This window comes from Drosophila yakuba, chromosome 2L (assembly GCF_016746365.2).
Source record: "Drosophila yakuba strain Tai18E2 chromosome 2L, Prin_Dyak_Tai18E2_2.1, whole genome shotgun sequence".
Lineage (NCBI taxonomy): Eukaryota > Metazoa > Arthropoda > Insecta > Diptera > Drosophilidae > Drosophila > Drosophila yakuba.
Window position 1 is genome coordinate 23874128 of NC_052527.2, and position 7887 is coordinate 23882014.

Below are 7887 nucleotides of genomic sequence, written 5' to 3' on the forward strand. Positions count from 1 at the left end.
ATGGAATCATAAGTCTCGGCTACTATCCGTCATCTTACAGACCAATAAGTTTATTATCATACTTGTCCAAATTATTCGAAAAATGCCTTCTAACGCGCATAATACAATATATGGGAGCCCACAACATTATCCCAGCCCATCAATTTGGCTTCAGAGAAAAACACGGAACTATAGAGCAAGTAAACAGAATAACATCAAATTCGCACAGCCTTCGAACATAGGGAATATTGCAGCGCGATATTCCTCGACGTATCTCAAGCATTCGACCGCGTCTGGCTCAAAGGTCTCATGCATAAAATTAAAACACACTTGCCCGGGTACACTCATAAACTCCTTGAATCCTATCTTTACAATAGAGCCTTCGCAGTAAGATGTAGAAGCAGCGCAAGTTTGTCGATTCATATTGCCACGCCCACTCTAACGCCCATAAACCGCACAAAACTACCACGCCCACACTTTTGAAAAATGTTTTAATATTTTCTCATTTTTGTATTGGTCTTGTAAATTTGTATCGATATACCAAAAAACTTTTTGCACGCCCACTCTAACGCCCCAAACCGCCCAAAACTGCCACGCCCACACTTTTGAAAAATGTTTTGATTTTTTTCATCTTTGTATTGGTCTTATAAATTTCTATCGATTTGCAAAAAAACTTTTGGCCACGCCCACTCTAACGCCCACAAACCGGCTTAAGCTGCCACGCCCACACTTTTGAAAAATGTTTTAAAATTTTTTTATTTCTGTATTAGTCTTGTAAATTCCTATCTATTTGCCAAAATACTTTTGGCCACGCCCACTCTAACGCCCACAAACCGCCAAAAACTGTCAGTGTAGAAGACTCTCCTTCGCACTTCCACTGGCTAAGTAACGGGTATCAGATAGTCGGGGAACTCGACTATAGCGTTCTCTCTTATTTTTTTCTCTTTTTGTTAGACAAGTCTATTTATTATGTAATTTATCTATTAAAGGGGGCTTAAAGTTGTCTTATTTAAAAATTATCTTCTATTTTCTGAATAACCTTTGGAAACAAGATTAAATTATGCCTGCTATAGGAGGATGTCGTGGCATTTAGACTTACAATCTGATCTAGATCGTGCCATCTCATTATCCGTAAACACATTATCTTTGAACACAAAAACTCGTGTAGGCGATCATCCTTTTTCTGGACCCCATATTAAAATTTTCAGATAATATTCGAGGATGCTTATATAAATTCGCTGTAGTGTTCAACCGGTGACCTCATCATTTTTTCTCTTTTGAAGACCTATACAAGACATTAAACTAAATTTTTTTATAATATATTTATTTGCTTATATCATATTTCTAATATTAAATTTTTCTTACAGGTTCATCATACATCTTTAACTTGCGAAGCACATGTGCTTTTGTCTTGCCGAAAATTCTTTATAATTTCATTAATTCCTGGGAAATGTTGCTGTCCGAATAGCCAGAAATATAAAGTTAAAGAAAAAGATTGAGCTACTAATTCGTTATAATTTTGATATGGTAATTTGGGTAAATATTTTATGCTATAGTCAGTAAGCCAATATATAATCAATTGTGTATATTTTCAAAAGGCTGCGCTGTATATATTATTATAAAAATATAGTACGTAATCGGCTGAGCATGCGTAGAAGATGTATGGAAAATGTGCTAGGCGTATTAGTTTGGCACACATTTCTAAGAATTGTATCGCTGTAATAGTGAATGTTTTAATAGAAAAATATAAACAAATTAACTCTATAGTTTTATTATTTAAGCACAAAGTCCCTTTTGTGCAGCTTGAAATATCGGTCTGGGCGGTATACATACTGTAATAATAAGATTTTGATAATAGTTTCAACGTTTAGTGTGGTACTTGAATGTGTAAGCGACTGTCTGTAACAGAGGGTTTTTAAAATAAGTATGGTAACAGAAATAAAAGGGTCAAACTGTTCGAATTTCATAACAATTCAATTCTACAATGAAAGTAAAAATAGTTACATATAAATAATTGTGGATATCATGATCCTATGCTTGTTTGAATGTAGGTCAATCGGATGACGGCATTCACATCAATTTCTGCAATTTTATTTTTAAATGGCTATGTTGCATCAAGAAGGGTGTTCCCAAGAACCACGTATATGCATCGTATTCCAACCAAGGCACAAAGCTTCCCCAAATATCCGTTCTTGACGGGTGAGGCAAGCTAGCTATTGTTTTAAGAAATAATGGCTTATTACATTATTTTTTAGTTCTTTAGTTCGATTTTAAAAATAAAACGCCTTACGAATAATTTGAACAAAGACTTTTTTAACATGTTTATAAGACCTCGCTCGTTATACCAAAAAATCGTTTTGAAATCGTGATCGTAGGATGGTTTGTGGCCTCTAAATTTGGCTTGGCAAAAATCGATAGAAATTTTCAAGACTAATACAACAATTTTTTTCAAAATAATTGTGGGCGTGGCAGTTTTGTGCGGTTTTTGGATGTAAGACTGGGCGTGGCTACATTTGGAAACAATCTTGCGAATTCAAATAATTACAAGAACGTCAAACAGACGCGACCACATTTAAACTTTATGTAATGAGAAACATGAGACCCTTAAGCAATAACATCTTAAAATTATCTGATTGGACTGGTCAGCTGGAGATATTCCGAATACATTTTCTGAAGAAATACTTTGACCAAATGAACAAATATTATGAAGTTATCGCTCGTTATCTAATAAGGGAATGCTGTTCCTTGTTTTCCTATTCAACTATTCAACTTCGTATTCAATAGAAGTGTGCTGTGATGACACCAAAACAAGGACAACAGGAGAACCTGGTCGAGTCATATCAACCGATAAGCTTGCTACCCACATTCTCTAAAATATTTGAAATAATATTTCTAAGTAGAATAATGGGAGTAAGGAGCGTGCAAAATGCCAACCATTTCGGTTTTACGCACCATCATAGGACCCCAGATTAAGCACAACGAGTTGCCCAGCACATCTTGAATGCCATTGAAAATAAGCACTACTGTTCTTCTGTTTTCCTTGATATTGAGAAAGCTTTTGCCAAGGTTGTTAAGTGGTCAACCAGATGGTGCACTGTAACTTCTCATTGAGAGGACAGATCTTTCCTACAGTTGAGCTTAACGACGTCCATAATCCCATAATCTTCACAGGGTCAGTATTTGGTTTTGATTTTGGACAAGCGTCTAGCAGGAAACAGCACACAACGATTATATCAGCCAAATGTCATGCTAACCCTACCTACTGCATCCAAATACTGCACTGCTTCAGACTCAAATGTCATGAAATTGCAAAGACTTCAAAACCGGGTACTGCGTATGATTCAAATTACTGATTGGTACATCAGCCTAGCAAATGACCTATATATTGCCTCTGTCAGAGAACAGATCAACCGTCACTCGTGCTGACACAAGGAACGCCTTACAGCTAACATTAACCACCTGGTAGCCTCCTTGACTAACCCGACGACCAGAAGAAGGCTTAAACAAAGACATCCGGGCGATCTCTGGTCAAGAAGACAAAATGTCTCGAAAGTCCTAAAGCAATTGGTTTAAAAATTGATTTCTCTGTTTCTGTCATCTTTGCCCATTCTTTTTTACTCAACGTATGATAGTTATTAAGTTGGTTGATTGACGTTTGAACAAATATATATGTTTCACCTCAAAAAAAAAAGGTGGAATAAAGAAAAGTTCTTTAAACAAGTATTTATCAATAAATAAAATTTATATAGATAACTAAAAAAGGTTAACTTAACTACCCAATTTTATTTGACCAATTTTAGAATACACAAGAAAACACTCCCACTTTGCTGTTCATTAAATAATTTGTTTTAGCTCCTTGTATTTTTATAAAACTCAAGTTATGAAGTATACTCTTCGAGTCTCCCTTTTTACCCTTCTTTCTTATATCGCTAAAGCTGTCGCTTTATCTATTTAGCTAAACTTCTTTTATAAGCTTATGCTATGTTATATTACATCTGTACATGTAGGTCATACATATTCACATTCGTTTTCCAAATACATATTTTCGCTGTTGCTAGGCAGGTTATGCACTCATTTATCAACGCAACCTAATCATCAGTTACAAAAACTTCAAATATTATGTTGATTGATTTATTTGGCGCTTTTCGAAATAATAACTTCATTAGGACAGGACGTTGCCAGCTTTTCAAAACACGGAATTTGGTTGAATATTATCTGATAGTGATCTGATGATAGTATCATAAATCTGTTTTAGCAGCCCTGCTGATCATTCTGATGATGACACACCAAATCGAGTGCACCTTAATCCAATCCATTCAGTTCAGTTCGCGTGCCCCGTGATTAATTATATAAAGGAAACACAGAGCAACCACCCGGGTGTTTACTTATAATTATCACTCAGGGAATAAACGATCTCTTGACATAAAGATCAAACATTTTTAATTCGGAATATACAACGTTCTATCCCGATGGAAATGGTTTAATCGCTTGAAAGTGAATAACCATATATAGTATGTTCTTAATGTTCTTAATTCACTTCAAATTTGAATCCTAGGTCTGATATATTACCTATTTCAAAACGTCAGAGTTATTGGATTTGAAACTAATGAAGAAAACTTTGAAACTGCTAACTTATTGGACGTTACAAAAAGATAAGGTCCGACGATTTATTTTAAAAAAAGCCCGGACATAACTCACGAAAGTGATTATGAAGACTATAAATCATTTTAAATGGCAAATAAAATGTTGTGTTTAGGCGATAAAGGAAATATAAAATAAGAAGCATTAGCAAAAGAACAGTAATATAAGGTTAGAGTGGAATTCATATAACAGGTCGTAAAAGTTTGCAAATATCAGTTAGAAACAATCTAGTGCATGTAGGAAAAAAAAAACTGTATTGGATATCATCAATTGCGGAAATTATTATCATGATATATTATGAATTATGATATAAATATGACTTATTTCCATGATTTGTTTATTATAATGCTTAGTAATGATTCAATGTATTTATAAATAATGTAAAGTGTGCATTAACAAACATTGTAAGTATACCCGAATATACACGAATATACATATATCTGAACAATTAATTAGCTGGATTGTCCAATATATGATTCTTATACACGAATTATCATAATAGTGAAATTTTATCAGGATTATTATGTAAGTTAGTGTAGAGCTGAATTGACCAATATAGGACCCCTATATGTAACCCTTCGAATTAATTAATGAGGTCAAGGAAGTTTCCCATTCCTTTCATTGGGCTGGAAAATCTGTAATTAATGAGTTTCGTGGAAAGCCTTTAAGAAATTTCATTCAAGAAAGAGTAAAATTATTTTTAATATCAAATAAAACAATAAACAAAATGACACGCTTTAAAAATGGCAGTGGAAAAATAAACAAAATGCCAGGTGCTAGAATCATTTATCATCTGAATGACAATGTAAGCATACCCAGACGTACCATAAGAGAAAATAAGAGAAAACGCTATAGTTGATTTCCCCGACTAACTGATAAAAGTTACCCAGCTAGTGGAAGTGGAAAGGAGAAAAAAGGGTATACTAGATTCGTTGACAAGTATGAAACAGGAAAATGGAAACGTTTCAGACCATATAAAGTATATATATTCTTGATCAGCATCAATAGCCGAGTCGATTTGTCCATGTCCGTTTGTCCGTCTGTCTGTCTGTCTGTCTGTCTGTCCGTCCGTATGAACGCTGAGATCTCAGGAACTACAAAAGCTAGAAAGTTGAGATTAGGCATACAGACTCCAGGTTTGTCGATTCATGTTGCCACGCCTACTCTAACGCCCACAAACCGCCCAAAACTGCTACGCCCATACTTTTGAAAAAAGTTTTAATATTTTTTCATTTTTGTATTAGTCTTTTAAATTACTATCGATCTGCAAAAAAACTTTTTGCCACGCCCACTCTAACGCCCACAAACCGCGTAAAACTGCCACGCCCACACTTTTGAAAACTGTTTTGATATTTTTTAATTTTTGTATTAGTCTTGTAAATTTCTATCTATTCGCCAAAAGACTTTTTGCCACGCCCACTCTTACGCCAAAAACTGTCAGTGTTGAAGACTCTCCTTCGTACTTCCACTAGCTGAGTATCGGGTATCAGATAGTCGGGGAACTCGACTATAGCGTTCTCTCTTGTTTCAATTAGAGTGGGTGTGGCAACAAAATTTGTGGCAAATCGAGAGAAATTTACATGACTAATAAAAATGGGTGCGTCAGTTTTGGGCGGGTTGTGGGCGTGGTAACCTGAGCTGCGTCAATGTTTCTGGAGTATGCATGCTTAATCTCAACTTTCCAGCATTTATAGTTCCTGAGATCTCGACAGACGGCCATGTACTCGGATATTGATCCTGATCAGAAATATTTACTTTATACATTTCGACGAATCTAGTATACCCTTTTACTATACGAGTAACGGGCATAAAAATTATAAAGATAATTAAATGTCAATGTTTTTTTTTCTAGCGCTAAAAGAGTAACTATATAGAATGTATAAAAAGCAATTAAAAATAACGAATTAATAAGAATAAAATTATATTAAGGTAGAACTATTTGAAAAAAATCACGGTGATATATTTAATCAAGGGGGTAAATACCTACGCGAACGTACGAGGGTCGTTTGATAAGTCCGTGACTTTTTGAATAAAATATATTTTTTTCGTCAAAGAAGCGTTTTATTTCTCAACATAATCTCCTTTTAGCTCTATACATTTAGTCCAGCGTTTTTCCAATTTTTTTATTCCTTCCAAATAATAGGTTTTCTCAAGGCCCTCAAAATAGTCGTTTGTTTCTGTGATGACCTCTTCATTTGACCCGAATCTCTTACCGCCGAGCCATTTCTTCATGTTTGGAAACAAAAAATAGTCACAGGGGGCTAAATCTGGAGAATATGCTGGATGGGGTAGCAGTTCGTAGGCCAATTTATGAAATTTTGCCATGCTGACTACACACGTGTGCACCCGTGCATTGTCCTGATGGAACAGCACTTTTTTTTTCGCCAAATGCGGTCGTTTCTGCTTCAAATCAATATCGAATCTGTCCAAAAGCTCTGAATAATATTCGCCGGTGATCGTTTTACCCTTTTCAAGGTAATCGATGTGAATGATACCTTGTGCATCCCAAAAAACTGTGGCCTTGTTGGCCGACAGACCCACCTTGGCCTTCTTTGGTGCACGTTCACCCGGAGAAACCCACTGTCTTGATTGTTCTTTGGTCTCTGGTGTGGTGTGGTGGATCCATGTTTCGTCTACGGTAACGAAACGGCGCAAAAATTCGTTTGGATTGCGGTTGAACATCGCCAAACACTCCTTTGAAATGGTCACACGGTTGCGCTTATGGTCGTGTGTGAGCAATCGCGGCACCCATCGCGCGGAAAGCTTTTTCATGTCCAAATATTCATGTAAAATGTGATGTACCCGTTCAGTTGAGATGCCTACAGCCTCAGCTACCTCACGCACTTTCATTCTCCGATCATCCAATATCATTCCATGGATTTTGTCGACGATTTCTGGCATGACGACCTCTTTTGGGCGACCTGAACGTTCGGCATCACTTGTACTGGTACGACCACAACGGAACTCAGTAAACCATTTCTTAACCATTGAAATTTTACAGTCAGCTGTTAATCGATAACTGCTGACAGGAGCAGTGTTGTATTTAGAGCAGGTGCGCGGCAAATACAAAAAGTCACGGACTTATCAAACGACCCTCGTAGAAAAAGCCTAGGTCTTTTCCATTGGATTTCGGGAAATGGAAAACAAAGCGAATCAAATTTGATTTGTATATGTCGCAGATTTACTTTTAATTTCAAATATAACGACCGTTTTCTGCTACTTTGTGTTCGCCTCTTTCGTTTTGCATGTTCTTAGAACACACATTTT

At 36.0% G+C, this 7887-nt stretch overlaps 1 long non-coding RNA gene across 1 annotated transcript; it reads left to right on the top strand.

Moving 5' to 3' along the window:
* The first annotated feature begins 1342 nt into the window (after window positions 1–1342).
* Window positions 1343–1738, top strand: LOC120320728. The gene is made up of 2 exons (XR_005560259.1): window positions 1343–1515; window positions 1578–1738. It is a non-coding gene; the product is annotated as an uncharacterized LOC120320728 (long non-coding RNA).
* The last annotated feature ends 6149 nt before the right edge of the window (window positions 1739–7887 follow it).